The sequence below is a fragment of the Alligator sinensis genome, unplaced genomic scaffold (assembly GCF_000455745.1).
Source record: "Alligator sinensis unplaced genomic scaffold, ASM45574v1 scaffold883_1, whole genome shotgun sequence".
NCBI lineage: Eukaryota > Metazoa > Chordata > Crocodylia > Alligatoridae > Alligator > Alligator sinensis.
Window position 1 is genome coordinate 136,463 of NW_005842009.1, and position 7,744 is coordinate 144,206.

Here is a 7,744-nt window from a genome sequence, read left to right on the forward strand (position 1 = left end):
TCAGCACAAACACCCTTCTTCAGGCAGAGGGAGAGCCTGCTGGGTTTTTGTGTCCTGCTGGATGGAATAAAAGCCAATATGCAAAATGCAGTTCTGTCACAATGCAAATGCGTGGCAGTGAGGATCAGAGGCCATGGGAGACGATAGATAGTGGTGGGAGAAATAGTTGATGCTGCCCTAGACAGGGGAGTGGGCCCTTGTGCTTATTGTCGGCTGCAGTTTACATCACAGAGTCACTGGGGAAACTGCATACACAGCACTCGGGACAGAGAGTGGGTTCTTCCCATGGTGCCCACCTGCTTGAAGCTTCCTCCCTGTGGTGCTAGAAGAGCTGTCCTGACTGAGCTATTGAGAAAGCCCACGAGTGACAATACTCATTACAGTATTACTTCATACTGGAGAGGCCTCTTGGAAGACATGACCCAACATCCCTACCAGGAAGGGGTGTGTGCATGTTTTTGGAGAGAGGAAAAGAAGCTTGTAGATTGGTAGTAACAAACCTCAAGGTCTCTGACTTCCTTCAGAAAAAGAAAGCCCTCCCATGTACAATACTGGGTACTCCTGAGCCCTCCATCACCAGCCCACACTCCTTTGAGGGACACTGGTAGATCCTCTCCACTCTCAAATCTTTTCCTCTGACCCCCTCTCACCACACACCCAGCTTACCATGAGAGTGGAGTCGGCACATTCAGGATTGGGGACCCAATTGTTTTCAGGTTCAAAAGAAGGGTGTGGGAGGCACTTTCAGTCATGTCCGCCCCACTGTTTGTAGGTTAGGGCACTCTGCTGGGACTTAGGGGTACAAATACAAATCTCTTGAGGCTGAGGAATACCTGGACTACAGGTCTCATTTGTCCTGGCCAAGCAGGAGAAGAGGATCTGACTCGGGATTCTTATGCTTCCCATATAGACATCTACCTGCCAGGGCACAAAAAGCTCTGCTAAGGCACACGTGCCTTATGCAGTCAGAGGAAAGTAATATTCTGAGCAGCAGGGGAGCCTTAGCACAAGTTACGAGTCGCCTTTGGAATGGATGGAGAGCTGTGCACCTCCTGTGCAGCTGAGGCTCGATCCTTGGAGGTGTCAAAATGCTGCCCATTGAAGTGAATGGAAGCACTGTGTCCCCAAACAAGGTGAAATAGGTTGGACTTCCAGGGATGCATGAAGTGCTCACAAGCTCCCCATTAAAAGTGCAACAGCTCCAGGGCTCAGCTGCATTAGGCACTCTCTGACAGACATTAATGAAGGCACTCCACTGTAGTGCCTTTACCTGAACCTTCATGTTTGAATGAAGATTCAGATTGTCGTGCGATTGGGCACTTTTAAAGTGCTCTGCAGCTGTGCACTTCTGTCAGGGCATGGCTGTAGAGTGCCTTCAACAGGCCGATCCTGCAACAAATGTAACTTCTATCTGCCCTTTTGTATCTAGCCCCATGAGCATGTTAGGTGCTTGCTTTGCTGGCTATGAGATGGTAAAGCTGGTGTTCCAGTGGGCTACAGCAACAGCGTCTCTTCGCCTGTCTGCCGAGCAAGGGCAACCCAAAAACATTCTTGCCTTAACAGATGAAGTATGAGTGATGGGATGCAACCTAGGACTGCAAGATGTGAATTCCAGACCTGTTCCCATGTCTCTTTTCACTTCCTAAGCAATCACAGATAACTTAAAAGTTTAGCCTGTAGCAAATGTTGCCTGGTTTTAATGAAGACAGTCATACATATTCCAGTGGTCTCTTACCAAGACTTCCACTTGTCTGACTTCAGGGTCTACCACAGTTTGAGCACTAGGAGATGGGATGGGGCTAGTCTCTTAGAGAACACAGAGCCCAAGGGCTGCGTCTGAAGGACCTGTCATTTTGGTTGAGAACATCGTGCTATCATTCGACTTCTGGCATCACTGCCTGCCACTGCAGCAGAGGACAAGCCCCTGCCCCCCTAATCCAGATGTGAGGGGTGGGGAGTGGGGCAGGCACAGTGTCTGTCTTTACTACAACTCTGCATGAAGCTCAAAGTCATGACATCTTTTTATCCATATCACCACATCAGCTTTCATAGTTATCCACTTTGAAACAATCCAGCCACAGTAGCTGGGCTTAGTCCCCCTAGGACTGTGAGCGCCATGTGTTGTGCTCCCTGTACACTGCATAAAGACATTTCCATTTGTTGGGGCCACCCATGTAGTTTCAAACTTTCCTCTGGACAAACATGCAACAGCGATAATAACTCCACTATGCTGGTGGGTTGACTACCCACAGGCTTGGCAGCAGCCCCTGGACAGCTGCTGTTAAAAGCTAAGCGAATAACTGCTTGCAGTTAGGTGCTGGTGTTTGGGCTGAAGTCTTGAAACAGGCTCTAATTAATCCTTTCCCCAGTTCCTTGGGGATTTTCCCATCAGCAGGGATGGGAATTCATAGATTTCATAGATTTCATAGACATCAGGGCTGGAAGGGACCTCGGAAGATCATCGAGTCCAGCCCCCCACCCAAAGGGCAGGAAGTCAGCTGGGGTCATAGGATCCCAGCAAGATAAGCATCCAGTTTCATCTTGAAGGTGTTCAATGAAGGCGCTTGAACCACCTCCGGTGGCAGGCTGTTCCAGACCTTGGGGGCTCGGACAGTAAAGAAATTCTTCCTTATGTCCAGCCTGAAACGATCTTGAAGTAGTTTGTGACCATTCGACCTCGTCATCGTCATCCCTTGGGGCGCTCTGGTGAACAAACGTTCCCCCAGATGCTGGTGGTCACCCCTGATAAATGTGGAATGTTCCAGTCCAAGACCAGGTCTACCTTTGAGGCTCTGGTTCCCCATGGCTTGCAAGAAACGTCAGAGAAAAGTAAGACATCCATGCAGAAAGCAACATGGTATTAACCAAAGCAAGGCCATAGGAGGAATAGGATGCAGAATGACTCAGACAACATCCTAGTGCCATATCTTTTTGTTCTGTGTTTGTATAGCACCTGGCATGATGAGCTACTGGTGCAGGACTGCAGCTCCTAGCTGCTATCCCAACAAGAACCACCATCTCTCACCTGAAATACAGTGATCTAGGTACAATTTTCAAAGGGACTTTAATTGACTTAGTCTCCAAGAAAGTCAAAAGTCTTGAGGTCCATTGAAAAATGGTCCCCCTCTCTCGAGAAAAGAGGCATATTGCAGAAGTACAAAGTTCAGACACTGAACAAAGCTCTTCACTGCTAATAAGAAACCACTAAATATCTGTGCCAGCCTGAGTGGAGGGCCTAACAGTCAGGACCTGGCAAACCTTCTGTAGGAAGGAGGATTAGGCAGTTTAGGACTCTGTCTTATTTTCAGTACCTCCACTGTGTCCCTTAGCCTCCTCTATAAGGTATGGCTTAGAGAAGGTACATTGGGTGTTGCTTTCCACAACTTCTTTTGTAATGGAAAGACAAGGGGTGCCCAGTGACACAGAAAGGCCTCACCTTCAAATGTGAAGAAATATATTCATATGCAATGTGCTGTGGAACTCTGCCACAAAGGAGCCCAAGGGCCCAGAGTTTAGCAGGACTGCAAACAAAGTATATATATTTCCCTGGATAACAAAAACGTGAAGTGCTAAAATAGCAAGGGTTAAAGACTAACAAGGTTTGGAAGAGAAAGAACCATCCTGGGTCCAGGCATAAGCAATCAAGTTACTAACTGGGTCAGGAAGCAACTTTCCCCGTGAATAGGTTAGTTCATAGTTGCTTATTGCAAGGTTTACTGAAACTTTCTTCTAACCCAGCTCAAACTGGTGTCTGTCAAAAGCAGGATACTGGACTAGATGAACCCCATGTCTGATCCAGGCTGGTAGTTTCTATTTTGTGGCTGTTTGGTTAAGCACTGAAAGAGGAGGGCTTTGAACCCCTTTAACAGCAGTGGGCAATTCTGTCCCCGCTGGGATCAATCTGGTATTCACCATTAGTCTATACTATGGGTCATCCTTCATACTACCTGTGCATGTATGGAAAAGACTGCCAGATCAAAATTGTAGTACTTTACATTCACTTTCCACAGGTGCAAATGAAGACACAAAGGGCAGAAGAACTCAGAATCAAGCCCCATAACGCTTGTACAGCCCCTGCTGTCTAGCACCAACATACCAGGCTGATACCTCTAGCAGGCTAAGCTAAGTGATTTTCCCTGTCTTGCCCCTGCAGCCTTGCAACATGACAGGGGCAGTTGCCTTAGCCCTCGATTTGGTGCTCTATGTTAATTCATTGATTTTTCTTTCGCTAGGATAGGAGCTAGCATTCTGAAATGAATTCAGTTTGCAGCTGGGTTTATAAAGGGCATAAGGTTCCACACAGAAGTAACAGTAAAGAGGCAGTTTCTGGAAAAAATAAATAAATACAAATGGGATATCCAAATAATTGAATGTTTCTTGGCTCATTAACAGTTTGAACACTTCTCCAGTGGGTGTGTAGTCATGGTGACCTTAGTGGGGGGCCTATCAGTGGTGGGGCAGGGATCACACTTGGATGATGCGAGGCTCACACATCCTTGCATAAAATATTTAAGAGCATCTTTAGCACAGCAAGATCTTTCCATGTTCAATGACATAAATAGCACTTAAAAACAAAGGCATTTCACTTTTCAAAGCATTTTCCTGAGCCTGAACGCTAGAGTCCAGATTTCACTGATGAGGACCTCACAGAGAGAGGACATGACTTGTTCAGGGTCCCAGAATCAGCCAGTGAGGATGCACCAGATGCTGTTGCTTTCTCAGAAGATGGATCCTTCTGTTCCATGGAGGACTCGATACCGCACACATTCCTGTGGTAGTGGATTCCCTAATATTTAATATGGTAGTGGGACAGGGTCCTCACTTTGAAATCACAAGGCATTAAATAAGGCATGGATCACTAGGTCCTTAGCAGACACCACAGAGTTTTTATGGTTGCTTTGACAGGTGACACCATGTCAATGCCTGCTGAGAAGAGCGGCAGTTCCCAGCCCATTAAGTCGGCACAGACTCAGCTGTGCTAGTAAAAGCCAAGATGCTGGCAGAGATTGCTTCTAGATGTGCCCACAGAGCCAGAACCTGGCCAGGTAAGCCAGGCTATTTGGTTTGGTGAGCTCCCGTCTTGAACCAGTCTGGCATCTCAAGTTATAAGCACATGCACTGAGGCACTCAGGGAGGAGACATGGCAATTTCTCTTCTTGCTTTGATGCCAACCATGTTTTAACACTGATTATGGATGGCAAAGGCATGCCTGCTCCGAGCAATACTTGCAGGTTCTGGCTGTGTTTTCATTGCTGCTTTGCAGCAGGGAGAAGCAGGATTGGACGAGTTGTTTCACAAACATCACTGACGGGAAGAAAACTTCTGTCTCTTGATAAAAGCTCTTCAGGAACATCAAAGAACCTCGCTGGATCTAAGTTCATTCACCAACCAGCCCCTTGCAAGGCTTCCATTTGCTGCCATAGGAAAGCACATGGCAGGGGTCTTCTGAAATACCCACTGGGCCAAAGACTTGCAAAGACTTGCACTGAGGTTGCCTACATCCCAGGTGAATCCACAGACTGCAGAGTCAATTTTTTGCTCTCTTTAACCCAATGGCTATTTAATTCCTGTGTGGATTTAGCTCTGGTACCTAACTCCTTTATGTCTTTTGGACAATCCCAGCTTAATCAGCTACAGCATTCCACCCCAGAAGTGGCTGCACTCCTGCGATGGCAGGTGCTCAGGTTGTCAAAATTGCTTTTTAGAGCCTCTTTGGAGGCTATGAATAAACAATATTTACTAATAGGCCCAACAGATACAGTGTCTCTGCTGTCAGATCACCTTTTCTAAAAGCAACAGGGAGCCTCTTGCCTGACGCACCAGAAGGCATCCAGGGAGGTGAAAGCAGGCAGCTAACATGTAATGATTTATTCAGCCAGACGGAACAGCTGACAGACATGGGCTGACAGACAGATCTCCTTCCTGGATGGGAAGCCTGGGCTTTCACTTCCCCTGTGCATCCAATAGTAAGACGCAAACACGGTAGGCAGCTTCACAAAGGGAAGTGAGAAATTGCCATCTGGGGCCCAAAGTACTTGCAAGCAGGGATGGTAATGAAGGTGTCATCTAAAGAATTGCATTAATTGACAGCCGCATACTCGGAGCCTACAGTAAAGCAGGCCTCTGCTGTCAGGTTTGAAGTTGCTAGACAGAAAATGAATTATCTTTCCACCTCTTCCCTTCTCTTTTTGTACCAACATTTCCTCCCATCGTGGTTCTGCCGCTTCTCACTTCCCTATGACAGAAGGAGTCTTCCTTCCTAGCAGGTCTGATCCTGCCAGTGCTCTTTCCCCAGAACTACTGTTGAATTGAGGCTGCATCCTGGATCCAGACCCTGGCAGGGTGAACTCTTTGGGGAAGAGAACTTGATTCTTTGGGGTTCACTGTGGGCAGAGTAGGCATCAGGTTCCAGGTCTGGTTTGCACTGGTGCAAATGAATGCACTAGGTTGTGTTTTCTACCCACCCATAATTCCCTGAACAAGAGGCAAAGTAAGAAAGAACCAGGCCCCTTTCCCCCTGATTGGAAACTAGCTTACATAGGACACTACAGTACCTGTATGAGAGCAGTCGTCAGAGACACTTCCACAGACAGCTAGCAGACACTGTGCTTGGAGCCTCTGTAGCTCTGATTTCACATAAACTCCCACAAGGTCAGCTCCCACACTGCCCAGCCCAACTGCTGAACACCTACCAGCTCCAAAAGCATTCTCCTGTTTCTAATCTCTTGCATTAGCAGCTCCTGGAGTTAGTTTCCTACTTTCTGAAGGCAGGAAATCCCTCTGCAGGGTGGACGGGTGGGGAGGAAAGTATCCTACTAGAGAATAACCGGATAAAACATCTTGTCCCAGTAAGCAAGGCAGACCTGGCCTGTATGCTTGGGAACACCATGGCAAGGCATGGCGGACACAGAAGGCTCCAGAATGGCTCCTTTCGAGTATTTTTGGTCTATTGTATGGGCCTTAGAAAGCCCAAGCAACTCTATCCCTGCCCTGCATGACAGCATTTCCTGAGTTCTGGCAGATATTAATAGACCTCAAATGTCGGCAAACTGCTGTTATTTCCCCCTTTGAGATAAACAGCATCTATGCTCCTAAATTAACCCTGTGGGATTCATCCACTTCATCCTTTTAACAGACTTAAGATCTGCACAAGCCAGGTGTCCTGTCTGTATTATCTGCAGATCAGGTGCTGGCCTTTTGAGAACAGGAATAGTACTCTGCTCCTGATCAGAACTGGTTGCAGTTGGCAATTGTTTTTTTGGTGGGAAGCCTGGACATTAGGAAACCTGTTTTTATTTTGAAGTGGGGGAAAAAAGAACCTTTTTTTTTAAGTTCCCATTTTGATTTGCAGCTAATAACATTCCCACAATGTTCAAAAAGGACAAGACTCAGTTTAAAAAAAAAATCAAAGCATTTAATTCCAATGTCAACTTTTTAACTGTATTTTCTATTAAAATGATGTATGCTTTTGAAAGGCAAAATGGGAATGTTCAGTGCTGATAGGAACAAGGCCATGTTTTATCCAGATCAGCATGTGCTTGGGAAAACTTTCCAATCATTGATACCCCCAACACTGAAACAGTCTGAGACCTTTCCCTGCAACAGCAACTTCATCACCCACCTGGAGGAACTTGGCCTTCCAAGCATTGACAAGAAGCTCAGCTTGCTTTTCTTCCATTTTTAGGGATTTCAGGAATTTAATGGTTTAGTGCTGGGCTGACAGGTTAAATCATCCTTCCATAAA